The sequence below is a fragment of the Haemorhous mexicanus genome, chromosome 3 (assembly GCF_027477595.1).
Source record: "Haemorhous mexicanus isolate bHaeMex1 chromosome 3, bHaeMex1.pri, whole genome shotgun sequence".
NCBI classification, from domain to species: Eukaryota; Metazoa; Chordata; class Aves; order Passeriformes; family Fringillidae; genus Haemorhous; species Haemorhous mexicanus.
In genome coordinates, this window is record NC_082343.1 from 105,581,555 (window position 1) to 105,595,722 (window position 14,168).

The 14,168-nt window shown below is 38.5% G+C and overlaps 1 long non-coding RNA gene across 1 annotated transcript; it reads left to right on the top strand.

The window, feature by feature from the left end:
- The first annotated feature begins 989 nt into the window (after positions 1–989).
- Positions 990–10,212, top strand: LOC132325850 (uncharacterized). Its single transcript, XR_009486050.1, has 3 exons — positions 990–1,138; positions 4,933–5,059; positions 10,144–10,212. It is a non-coding gene; the product is annotated as an uncharacterized LOC132325850 (long non-coding RNA).
- Positions 10,213–14,168: the final 3,956 nt, after the last annotated feature.

Genomic DNA, 14,168 nt, shown 5'->3' on the forward strand with positions numbered 1-14,168 from the left:
GTTACTTATTAACAGAAATTATTGAATATTCATTTGCAAATAAATTGAAATGAATTGCAAATGAGAATTAACTTGATACAATATTAAATAAGTATTTTTTCAAGCCTGTCCTAATCAAAAGTTTAAAGATGAAATGTAAATTACTAAAATAAAAATACTTAGATATTACAGTATTTCTCATCCACAGTTCTAAAAGTATTTGAAAAGATGCTTTTTAAAAGCTTCAATTTATCAAGCAACTTACTAGAATCAAGACATTGAATTTAATTCACTTGAGTCTAAATAATGCCTATATATATATATATATATATATATGCTATCACATAATAGATAGATAGATAGATATAGATATTTATAGATAGGTAGTGTTTATAATTGATCCACAAAATTGAATGTAGTCATTTTACCAGGGCACCCATATTATTGCTACTAATGATACAAATCAAAACAGCATTAGACAAGCCAAAGGGAGACAAACACCAACTGCTTTTCCCTCCAAGCTCTCATCTCCTCTGATACTGCATTTTAAACACCAGCTCCTCCGTCATTTTTTAAATACTGCCAAAGAAAATTTCTTTAGCAGTATTTTCTATGAAAAGAATTTGCTTGAATCCAAAAAACTCATAATAATCACACTAACTGTTTTTACTGAAGTGCTTTTCATCAGAAAGGGACATTTTACTTTATTTTCAGGAGGCTGATACAGATTTGGTTAAGCACATATGAAATGGATAATACAATTTCTTTCTGGCCACAGAATAAACTTCCAAAAGCAGAATTCTCATGCTTTTCTTTTTTATTGCTCTTTAATCCTTCTAAGGTTTTTAAAAGCATAAAGATAATTTTTAAGGTACTATGAAGATGTTCCTCACCTTAAAAATGAACAAATTGTTCACACAAGTAATAAAGATCCATCACAAAATTAGTTAGAGGTTAAAACACAGACCAAGATCCCTTATCTCTTCTGCTAGGTCTGTCTTGTCAGTGCCAGTGCTCAGTCACCCTCTTTGAGAAAAGTGTTTCCTGATGTTCAGGTGGGCAGTGTGATGTGTTTCTGTTTGTGTCTCTGGGCTCCTGTTCTGCCAGTGGGCACCACTGAAAAGAATCTGGCTCCATCTTCTTTGGGCTGTTTCTCCAGGTATGTATAGACCCTCCACTGCACCCTCTCCACTGTGTCCTTACCTCCCTGGCACTGGAGACCCTGTAGCTGGACACAGAGCTTTGGGTGTTGCAACATCAGTGCTCTGTCCAGGGGATGGTCATGTCCCTCATCCCACTAGCAGCACTTCCGAGTGCAGCCAGGGGGACTTTTGTCCCTTTTTTGTTTGCTGCCTTTGGTGCTGGCTCATGTTCAATCTGGGATCCATGAAGCCTCCAAATTCCTTTGCTTTCCAGATGGTCACCTTTCCTGCCGGCACACAGGACATGCCAACAATTTCCAGCTCTCATTTCTAGGATTTTCTACTTAAAGAGAAAAGTGGGGGCTTCTCTGTACATGGTGTCTTTTGAATTTTGCAAACAGGCATTTAAATTCTTAAGAAAGGCAAAGGAGAGAAAATGACAACACAACTCTGCAGCAAACTGTAAATCCTAAATAATTCAACAGGCAAAGACAGTTGATGACACAAAATTGACCACTTCAGATAAAACCCACCTCTTATTCCTGGTAGTGTTTGCTGATATAACATTGGGCATTACCCCAACTCAGTTTTACCCTAAAGAGGGTGCCCCTTTGATATTTACCCCAGTGTGAATCATTGTAATGTTGATGCCTGACACAAGGGCTGGACCAGGGGATGCGTGGGAGGCTCTGCTGCTGAGGCAGATAGGTCTGATGCTGTGCTGCCAGCCAGCTCACACTGCAGCCAGCTTGGGTTCAGCCTCCTGGGCTCCTCTCACAGAAACCCAGCAGCACTTTTAATCTCTTTAGAAGGCGTGACATTACCCACAAGATTCACATACTGAATGTCACCGAAGAAAAAGTTTTCTAGAAAGATTCCTTCTCTTTTCTTTGAAACAATCTTCATGTGTCTTGCCTGTGTACTCTTCTCTCCAAGGCTCTTGCTTTGCTGGGCAGGCATGCATACACAAACTAGATGAGTTTTAAAAGTTTTACCCAACATGTTTGTAATTATTACAACTCTCTCCTGTTTACACACAGCTCTCTTAACAGCAATTGACACCAATGTTATAAACCAGTTGTGCAAAGCAAAGAGGCCATAACTTCTCACTCCCAGATGCCAGGATAGTGCTGCTAGCCCCTGCCTCTGCTCCTGTCTCAGGAGCAGGGGAAAGGCAGCATTCCTCCTCTGTCAGGTGTCAGAGCAGGTGAATCATTCCATCTCTCCTTGCAATTACATCTTTCCTCTCCTTTCTCTTGTCTACTTAACCTCTGGAGCAATGATTGCTTTTGTGACTTTGAAGACACGTTACACTGTGTCTGGATCTCACTATAGGAAGGGGCCATGAGGACTTTCAATATTCCTCCCTTTTCAGTTTCTTGGGGTTGGCTTACAATGCTTACAGCCACTTTCCTGTTACAGGTAGGATTTTTTTTTCCAGGACATTTCTATTGGGTGACTGCAGAATCACAGCCATGAAGAACAGAATAGGATTCAGCCTTAAGGGACAATAAAACCTTTTCTAAATAGCTCTCCTATATGGGGGGCTCCATGGTCAGCCAAAGTGGCTTTAATGTGATGCTACAGGAATTCTGCAGTATCAGAATAAATAAAGGATTATTTCTATTAAATATTAATTAATGCATTTCTTGAAGTTATGATGGTAATAATATTTTTCAATATCTTAGCTCATGTCTCAAAGTAAACTTTATATTCTTGAACTCTCTCAGTTATAAAACTGCAATAACACATCCCAGTTTTAGTGAGCAGTGAAATCTCTAAATGGAAACAATTATGTAAATAAATCACAGAAGTACAGGTAATATAATCTGAAAGCACAATGAGGCTTTTTTCAGCTGATAAAAATAATAGGAAGTGGACAAAATAATTCAAAAAGTAGCCTTGAAAACTGTCCATATAAATTAATATAGGAGAGATACTGAAGAATGAACAGCTTCTAGCTGACATTACATGTGAGTAACAGTACCCGGTAAGGTAGAATGGTATCTGTGTGCCTTAATCTACATCTGTGTGCAGAAGGGCACTGAGTCTAAGATGAGGATAAATCAGTTAAATTCTAAAGGAAAGAATTTGGGAGATCAGCTCACCTGACAAGATGTTATTCCATGCATTTACTGCAGAAATTTTTAAATGAGTTTTACTAAAGATTGGTCATCTGAGAGAAAATACCAACAAAAATAGTAAAAGGTTAAAGAAATCACTTTTTAAAAAATATTTGTTCAAGGGGTTAATTATATCTATTTTTTAAAAAAAGTCTGAATAAGACAAAGCCTTTGACATGTTGATAGTTCCACACTTACCTCTAAAAATAAAACATTTTCAGTCCTCTGTTTGCTCTATTTGTGCCCAAATATCAAAACACCTCATAGTTTTCTTTTGCAGAACTTTCATCTGCCTAAGCTTCTCACTGTAAGACAGCTATGAATCAGTTCTAAGTTCTCCATAATTTTTTGTATTTGTAAAGACTTAAATTACTAATCCAACAACTCAGCAGTGTTAGATAAAAATTACCTTCTTATTCTACTCTCTACTATCCTTATCCAGCACCCACGGATCTAGCTTACCTTTACCACTACAGCAGAAAAAACTAGGAACAATTAATCTAGTGAAAAATTGGACATTTTATGTGAAAAACCATGTTATTAAAAAACTTGAAAAATTAAAGATTTCTAAATATATTTCATATTTATTATAACCATAGCAGATATATATCCTAACTAGGTAGAAGAAAACACTGCTGCCTTTCTCGACTTCATTGCATGAAACACAGCCCTGGAAACAAGAACTTACAGCCAAATGATTCTTTGTTCAACTTATCCATGGAAGACTGAGTTTGTCTAACACCCACTTTGTCTCCTTTCAAGCTGCTGTTCTAAGACACTTGTGGCTGTCCCAGATATTTGCTGGCTGACAGAATTAGTGCCCTCAAGGGAAGATGAACAATTTCAATTTTACAACCATTTTTGGCTGAAGCACCAGACCAGGGTACTGCCATTTTTCAGAAACAAGACCTTTGGTTTTAAATCATTCACATAACCGCTGGCTGAGCTCCAGGATTTTCTTTTCTTCACCTAGCTTGATTTTTGAGACAGAAGGGATCACCAAGAGGATCCTCTAGATATTCCTTTTGTAAGATCCCTAAAGTCATGTAATTAGTTCCAGCATAAGATTCTTTTTCTTACTACAGATGGCAACTTGAGCTCACAAAGGTCCCTTGCCTCATTTCATTTGCACTGCACTTAAGACAAATGTTGAATACAAGAGTAAATCAGGTTCTTGCTGCATACTTTACCATTGGGTTCACTTTAGAGGGAATAGACTTTCACTTCTTGCTCCTTCAAGAGAACTATTACTTAGATATGTCTGTGCCTGGTCCTCTTTACAAAAATATCAGGGATAGTTTTGAGGCAGACTCAATAGTAGTTTGGAATGGTGTCAGATGTCTGGGGGATTTTATTATTATGCATGTATTGAGCATCCAAAACATAAACAGTGCAAAATTTGCTATCTCATTCATGGTAAAGCCATGCTGACCTTTTACTAAACAGCAGTGTGCTTAGTGGCTATTAAATCCATTTTAAGTCCTGAGTCTCAGATAAAGTCACTGTGTCTTACCATTTTAATGGGCCCTTTCCCACCCTGATTGTACTGAGGGTTGTCCCACTCTGCTCCTCCTGACTTTGTGTATCAGCCAAGCACACTTGCTGCTGTCCCTAGTAAATACTAATAAGAAGTAAATGGTACATGATTAGTGCACATCTCTGATTGAAACTTTTTTCCTCCTGCAAAGAATCCTCAGGACTGACATCCCTTCTCTGTCATCGTGGTACAGACACCAGCAGACAATGTATTTGTGCATAAACCAGTGGAATGGACCTTCAGGCTCTGCTGGGACTTCCTGCCACAGCCACACAAAGGTAGTTAATAAGCCCCTGCAAGCTTGTCTTACGTGGTAGGACTGAACGAAAGTTTGAAGCAGCACAGGCTCATTTACATTTACATGTAGCTTACACTTCATTTTAAAAAAGGTCCAATTCTCTTAAACCTTTCTGAACTGGTAATTCTAAATTGTTGACAACAAAAGTAATTGCTATATGTAGATTAACCCCAACTGTTTGTAGAGTTCAACTCCATTTCCAGCTCTGTTTTCCACAACGTAAGCATTCCAGCAGATCTGCATTTCATTGCACAGATGGTATCTCAAAAAACCACCAACAAAAACTATTCATTGTTAATATGTTTCTGATGCCAAGACACACAGAAGGTTTATATGCCACTATGGAAAGGTAAGACTGAAGTAAAGCTGTTTCTCAAGTAATAAAATCATCTTTTATTTCATCTTCTCTTTCACAAGGGTAGCTGTTACCCTGGATCTCACTAGGTGTTCCATGGACAATGTAAAGGAACTTTCTTTCCAGAAGCATCAGCACTTCTCACTAGTTTGTTAAACCAAACACGTTTCTCATGACTATTCTTGACTTCCCTAACAACCTGTCCAAATTCATGTAAATCACAGCCCCAGCAATCCGATGAGAAACGTAGCTGCTAGCTCTGTATTCAGAGAGCTGAGCCAGCTTATTCCCTGTATGGGGCATAGCCCTGTGCTTGGGGACAGGCAGGCTCTAGTCTCACATATTAAAAGCTCTGGTTTTAAACACAATCCTGTCAAGACAGCACATGCTTTTCTAAATCTAATCCTCATCCAAGTCTGGAATCGAGCGCCACCCACTCAATGCAGCACTCTTATCTATTGGGACAGGAGACTTGTCCCAGTAAGTCTGAAAAGATTTTGTGAATGCAAATAAACTTTTGTTTCAACCAAGACCGGGGAGAGGTCTAAAAGAGTGCTAAGTCATGGAAATCTCTTGCCAGGACAGCATCCATGAGTATGGATATTCACTACACAGCGATCCTCTTCGTTAATATTGGCAGCCCCACTAGAAGTTTTTGAAGGTGCTTTAGAATCAAAGAAGCACAAAGCCAAACTACCCATTGTGCTGAGGTGTCAGACAGAAGGAAGATAAAGGATGCAGTGTCATTTCAAGATGACAGCTGTGGCCAGCTGGATATTCCTGAAGCCACTTCCTCCTCAGCCCCAGCTGTCCAGGCATTGCTGGCAGCCTCTCAGCATGCAACCCAGCACCTCCTTTCTATTTCACCAAACCAATTAAGCCAGTTAACTTGTAATTGCTTTTGTTCCTCACACAGCATGCATATGGCAAATATTCCATAGTGCTCAGCAAGTCCCTGGGGATTTCTTTTTTAGTTTCAGTGTGATTTGCTGTTTCTGTCTTGATCTGCCTGTGACAAGATCCATCAGCACATTGACCACACAATGTCTCCTCACTGTGTGAAGAGTGCACATCAGATACATGGCATCATTCTCCCCTTGGCAAGTGAGTGTGATCCTCTGTGTACACAGCAGAGGGCCACTTACAGCACCATAATAAATAATAAAAAAAAATATATATATATATATATAAAACCAGAAAACTTTTGTAGCCCAGGCAAATTCAGAGTGCAGGGACAAGACATGGTTGCATAATATCACAGATATTATAGTCATATCATAGAAGATGCCAGTGGCCTTTCTTAGCTGCTCTCATGTCTAACAACAGCTGTTCTCATCTCGTGTCAGAATCCAAATCTTCTTTGCGATATTTTTTTATGCTATACACATTTAGGAAAAAAATCAGTAGAAGTGGGTTCCCATAAAGCAGCAGTGTGACTATTTCAGAGCCTACCTTGTCAGCTTAAAACTATTATTTCTCTCATTCCCATCAGATGATCTGAATTCTGCAAGTGACGTTGATAGGATCATTTTTCATTCAACAAGAAAAATTCAGCAGTAAAAAGCCAAATGCTGAACTGTGACTTTTTTTACACAAAAATTTTATTTGCTACCTGGAAGAGGTAGTTCAGTCCCAAACACCAAGCTGAAATTGCAGGGGGCAGCTGGGTCAAAGCAGTGTTTGTGGATGTTTAATCCACACTCATTTTCTCAGTTTACTGTGACTCTTTCCAACCTGGCAGACAAGGAAAAAAAAAAGAAAAAAAAATTTAAATGGCATTCCCACCCTCCCTACCTCCATAATCTAATCTAATGTTTATGAATTTTGTGGCTGCAGAAAGGGATATTCAATACAGGTACCATTTGTTTTCTTTGCAAGTATGTAACTTTTAAATCCTGTATTTATCATAGTGTGTGGACATGCACAGATAGATAAACCATTGAACTCCACATAGGAATATATACATAAATCACCACTTTCCACAATTAGCAAGTTCATTTTGGCCTGAAAAATGTTCTGAATCATTAACTAAATCTTTTTCAATACATTCCATCTATACTGTTCTGAGTGTACTGGGGCTGAAATAGAGCAATACATTAAAACCTGCAGAACTTCTCCTTTATAAAGCAAGAATTAGAATTAATTTTAGAACACTTCATTAATTACTTATCCAGATCTTGTGTCCACTCTACTGGACAATCCTTTAAAAAAAGAATAAGATGTGGAAGCAGAGGAAGTTTTAGTGAATGAAAGCAGATATTTTTTAGCCCAAATCACACATTGAACCTTTCTGAAAACAAAATTAATTTCAGTGATTAAATAATGACTCAAAAAGCAGATAGCTCCATTTATTTAGAACAGCACACAGCTCTGATTACTCACTCAAACTGAAGTTTATAGAACAGCAATACAGACCTGGGAAACACAAGATGCAGTCTTAAAATTCAGTCTTTTCCTGCTTTAGCCTGTAATCCCTCTTCCTGGGGTCCTGGACACCCATTGTTGGCTGCAGAGCTCTGGGCCCTGCTGTGCTCATGTCCTCAGCCCCAGCTGTAGCAGCCCTTCAGTAAAGAGGGGGCTGATAAGTAAGATGGAGACAGACTTTATTTTAATAGAGTCTGTAGTAGCAGGACAAGGGAAATGGTTTTAAACTGAAGGAGGGTAGGTATAGATCAGGAATAAGGAATAAGTTTTTTACAGTGAGGGGGTCGAGACACTGGCACAGAGAGATGGTGGCTGCCCCATCCCTGGAAGTGTTCAAGGTCAGTTAGGACAGGGCTCTGAGTGACCTGCCCCAGTTGAAGATGTCCTTGCTTACTGCAGAAGGCTTGGTCTAGGTGACCTTCTAAAGCTCCTTCCAACCCAAACTATTCAATGATCCTATCAGCCTGACCCATCTGTTCAGGACAAACACTAAACCTACTGAGACACTCAGCTGTGCAGAGGAACCTCCCCCAGGGGCACTGCAGGCTTATGGAGGGCAGTGCAGGTCTCTCAGCACTCCACAGGAACTCTGACTGGTGCTTATTGTTCACCCATTCTATAGTAAATGTGTACATATGTACATGTGCAAAACACAGAATAAAGACTTTCAATCAATTAAATATCTGCTGTATACTCAAGAGCCATAAAACTCCTACATTGCCCATATCCTGTAGACAGTTTTCAGGGTTTTTTTACCTCCCCTCCACTAAAAGGTTGATAGGATATCTTCATTAACACTTGTTCAGAACACAGACATGCACAAGAATTCACTTGGAGAGGCGTAACTACAGTATAGTCTGTGGGGTGGGAAATACACCCCCAAACTCATAAGACCACTCAGTTACTCTGTAGGTGCTGAATCTTTTTACAGGTCACCAGGCCTCATGAGAGGAGAATCCAGCTGCACCTGCAGATCCCAGGCTGCAGTTAGAAGACAGCAGTGCCTTTTTTCCTATTTGCTTTGTGAAAACTAAAAAAGAGAATGGGAACAATCCTTCATTCAAAAACATATCTTTATTCCAACATGAAGAGAAAAGCAAACTGGAAAATACCAACAATTTTACTAATTCTTCCCTTCACATTAGGAAAGCAAGTAATTAATCCTTCACATTCCCTCCATTTTTTGTTTTTAAGAGTACATAGAATATAAATTCTTCATGTAAAATACAAAATAAATTGGTTTATTTAACAATTTAGAAGAAAAAAATTTTAAATCTACAAATTCATAAATATACCTAAAATCAGAACACTGAGTTTCTGGTCTATTTCAAATAATTTTGTAGAGCTAAGCATAAGAGAAGTTCAAAAGGAAAAAAAAGCCCTAAAAAAATGCAATACTGTTGTTTATATCATTGATGATATCACACTTAAATAATTCTGACAATTTAATGCAGCTATAAAAGCAGCCAAAATTATTCTTTCGGTGAAGTAGTTTAGAAATAAAGATTACATTCATCTTTAAACTACGTTGAAAGCTTGTTTTAAAGAGTTATCAAAAAACACCTTTCAATGATGTTTTTATTTCAATAAATTTGTATTTCATGAACCAGATACAAGTGTGGCTCATCTGGTTGGCTTTATCCAGCATCTGTCTGGATTTCAAAAAAACTTCTACTTGGCCATCTTAAAATTCCTATTTTCACAGACAGTTCCTCTCTGTTGCTTTCTCTTATAACTCGATTCTTCAAATTCTGACACCAGGGGTTTAATTTATGAGGGGATTTTTGTTTTTTGCTTGACTGTCAAAAGTATTAACCTTCTAACTAAACCATATCTTCCATGTTACTGGTACTTCAAATTGTGTATCTTTGTCTTTGTTTAACCCATTATTTTATATATATAATTGTATTAGGTTCAGTTACAAAAAAAACCCAGAATAGTTTATTTATATTTTTCATAGTATTTGTTTTGCATTTTTTTCATGGGAATAATAAAACAAATATGAAGCCAGTCTCCTTAAGAGAGCAACACTTCTATTGGCAATAATACAACAGGTGTTAATTCACTACACTTTTATTGGTTGAAGCTAGGTAAGACCTAGCTAAAAGAAGATTGATTTTCTCCTTGAATCCTCACCGATCATTTCTCTTCATTAGACATTCAAGTTCCCCTGTGATGAGGGGCATAAAACTAAGACAGATTTGCAGATGGAAAGATCATTATATTCTTTCAATATAATCCCTGCTCAAGACCCCATCACAAAGTAATAAGGACTTTTCTTTCAGGGACATGATGGAGGTGTTTTTGTGACAGCACTTAGGAGATTTGACAGCCCAGCTTCTGCTTGTCTACGGTGAGCTTTTTAAACATTTCATTTAAAGAAATGCAGTTATTTTTCAGGTTTCCTGAAAGACACGGGAAAAATGAGAGCAATCTGAACATGCTTAGATCATAAGAAATAATTGGATTGAGTATGAGCTATCAACTTAAGCATAAGGTAGATATGCAAAGATTACAAGGAAGCACAACTAATGAGATGAGATTGCAAAATAGTCATAGCTGCCGTGTGTTCTCAGCCCAGGTAAAGTGACTGGACTTAAAACCAGACAAGCAGTTTCAAAGTAATTAAATGCTCGTGCTCTCAGCTGCAAGGTTGCCTCTCCAAACCCACAGCATTTTTTTACCAGCATCCAGCAAACTGCTAATAAGAAAGAGGAGTGAAACAGCTGGGGGCTGCAGAATCATGTTGCCATGGAAACCACTGCAGGTGCGTGGTCCAAGGAATAGTAAACCTCAGATTTTTAGAGTTTATTAAAAAAAATAAGGAAGAAATGAAAAGAAGACAGAGATAAATAAAGAACACAAACCAAGGACATTGCAAACACTTTTGAGAGAAGGACAGACTAGTATTGTTAAATGGGACCTGTCAGAGAGAACAGCGCAGGGGACAAAGGGATTGAGCTGAAAGATATCTCAGTGCATAAGTATGCCAGAAAAAGGAAGAAGAAATCAGAACTAAACAAAAGAAAATACAGACACCAGAGGGCACTGAAACAGAAATAAAATCTATTACAGGTCATTGCATTTAGAAAAACCAACAGAAGAAAAGAACAGTTCAGAAATTGATGTGGGAATCAGGACCCCTTGGATTGCCTGACATAGTTCTAGTTCTCTTATGCCAAAAATCATTTGTACATCAAGTCTCCCACTCATGCACCAACCTTTCCCAAAATAACAGCTCATTCATCTATATACAGCACATTGCAAATCTGATGGATCTGATTTTCAAAGGTATTTAGAGTCCCAGTACTGTAGCTGGTGGGAATTGCTCAGCTCCTGAGCAGGCTGAGCACTTAATTCACATTCACGTCAGTGGAACTGATGTTCCTCATGTTCACCTTGCCTGTCTGAGGACTACTGGCACCCTAAAGTCCCCCTACAGTGATGTGCAGCTCTAGGATTTACTGAACCAACCAAGATTTTAATTTGTTTCTCTCTCTCAAGTGACTCTGTAGGACACTTTATCAATACAATTTTTATTAAGATTGCATTTATCTATGCAGCTTCCTATTTGTAGAGTTTATGAGCAAAAGGAGGAATGCTGACTGGAGATGCCATCCTGCATTTACCACTTAGGGGACAAGCAGACAGAAGGTGAAATCATAGTGCAAAAATGAAAAATTAAGTCATAAGGCCTGTGCTCCCTCAAATACGGAACAGAATAGAGGATGTCAAAACTCACACAGGAAAATACTTTGGCCAGACTTGGACAAAGACAGTAGGGGGGGGAAATAAACAAAAAACAAACAAACAAAAAAAACCAAAAACAACAAAACCAAAACCAAACAAAACAAAACCAAAAAAACCTGTCCAACAACAACAAAACAACAACAGAACAACAACAAAAAGAACAACATAAAACCCCTCAAACTCACAACTGTAAAAACCCAGAATGAAACAAAACAAAAATACTTACTCATCAGGTTAAAAACATGCAATGTCCTCTCCCCCAAAGCTTTAATGAAGTGATTTATCTCAAAAGAGACATCACATAAAAATAAAATTAGAAAAAAAAAGATTTTTTCAGATAACACATGAAATTCAAAAGATACGAAATTTGGAGCTATGACAGAAATGGTTTAAATATATCATCCTAACAGCTGAAAATATAACCAGCCATTCCTGAAACACAAACTAAGACTAGATTGTCTGCAGGGATGAAGCATGAAGCATAAGCTGCTAGAAATAAGATGGTCTTTTGAGTCATGTTCAAATAAAGAAGGAGGAAACAACTCAAAGAAAAATTAAGGTAAGCAAAGGAAATTGAGGAAAACGTTGCTAAAGGCATAAAAACAAATAGAAACTACTCCTTCATAGAAGCAGAAAGCCTGACAAGAGTGTCTCTAGGGCTACTAGGTGATCAAGGTGTAAAAAAAAAAGCGTTTGGAACAGATATAACCTCAGCAGAAAATCTAAACAAGGTTTTTATGACTGTGCTTATCAGGAAAGAATCGCAGTATCACAGAACATCCTGTGACCAACAAGGATCATTGAAGTCTAACTCCTGGCTCTGCACGACTCACACCATGTTCCTGAGAGCGTTGTCCAAGAGCTCCTTGAGCTCTGTCAGGCTGGTGCTGAGACCCCTTCCCTGAGGAGCCTGTTCCACTCTGGGTGAGGAACCTTTTCCTGATGTCCAACCTAAACCTCCCTTGACATAGACTCATGCCAAGAAATCAACGGAGACGTAGGATTTAAGGACAAATAGACCAATAAGGTCAGTGTTTGTATTGCCCAGACTGCATAACAAACTGCTAAAAATAATGCAGTTAAAAGATATACAGATAAATACCAAGTAACTGAATACATGTCAGGAACATGCCAAACAACCTCCAAATCATCAATGGTTTCCTGTAAGAGCTCAAGGAAGGTAAGATACATTCCAGAGGAAAAAAAGTACTTACCTTTACACAAAAAGAAATGAAATACATTAGTCGCTAGGGAATTGAAGATCAAACCTTGATATCTAAAAGAGGAAAAAAATTGAAACAATTCTTTTATAGCTAGGACACTATATTAACATGAGAATAAATTTTAAAAATGGGTTTTCTATAAAGGACATGATGCCACAATAATGAAATTTATTTCTCTGACAGGGTGAGGTGAATTGACTTTGGTTTGACCAGGAGCCCACTAAATCTGCTCCAGCCAGGAGCCTTCTCCAGCACAGACTTCCCATGAGGTCACAGCAACTTTCAGACATCTACCTGTTCTCATGTGGGTCCACCATGAGCTGCAGGTAGGTCTCTGCTTCCCCTGGACCTCCCTGGACTGCAGGGGCACAGGGACCTCACCATGGGCTGCACCAGGGACTGCAGGGGAATCCCTGCTCCGTCACCTGGAACATCTCCTGCCCCGACCTTGGTGTCTGTGTGCTTGCTCTGCTCATATACTCTCCCTCCTCTCTCCTCTGGCCACAATTTCTTCTGCACAATAACTTCTTTTCTCTTAACTCTGTTATCCCAGAGGTGTTACCACCACTGCTGATGGGCTCAGCCTTGGCAGGGACGAGTGAATCTTGGAGCTGGGTGACATTGGCTCTGCTGGACATGGGGCTGCTTCTCAAAGCCACCCCTGTGGCCCCTCCCAGACAGCAGTAACTTGCCACACAAGCCCAATACACAGGACTATCAGGCTAGGGGGAAGAAGTTTAACTTATGCATCTTGTCTTTAGTAAAACTTCTGGAATTTGATATTTACATAGGAAAATTAGGGCTGTATGGTTTAGGCAAAGCTAATATTAACTGCCCGCACAACCAAGTGACAATAATGAGAGAACAACATGTTCATAGCATAGTTACTAATAGTTACTTTTAGCCTGGAATGGTGGGAGATGAAACAGGAGATCTGTCATATGTTTTGAATTATATTCTGAATTTTCTGTAGTGATATGGTTGAAAGCAAAACCAATTATTGGATGCTGAAAACACCTTAAAGATTCTCAAGGACATGGTTACAGCCCCTTATCAAAGAAATGCCATGAAATTTAACCAAAAAAATGGTACACCTGAGAAAGAAGAATTAAAGTAGTAAATATAAAAATGAGACTGTTTACACAGCAGAACCACTGCAGAAACATTGCTGAGGCTACCATAAACCACAAATAAAATGAGTTGAGAGCATGAGTACAGAGCAAAAGTAATTCTCTAATGAAGGTAGAGAAGTATTTCATGAAGGTCATGAAAAGTAGCTGTTCCATTCTGCAAAGTATTGACAAGACTATAACTATAGTACAGTAATTCAAATAAAA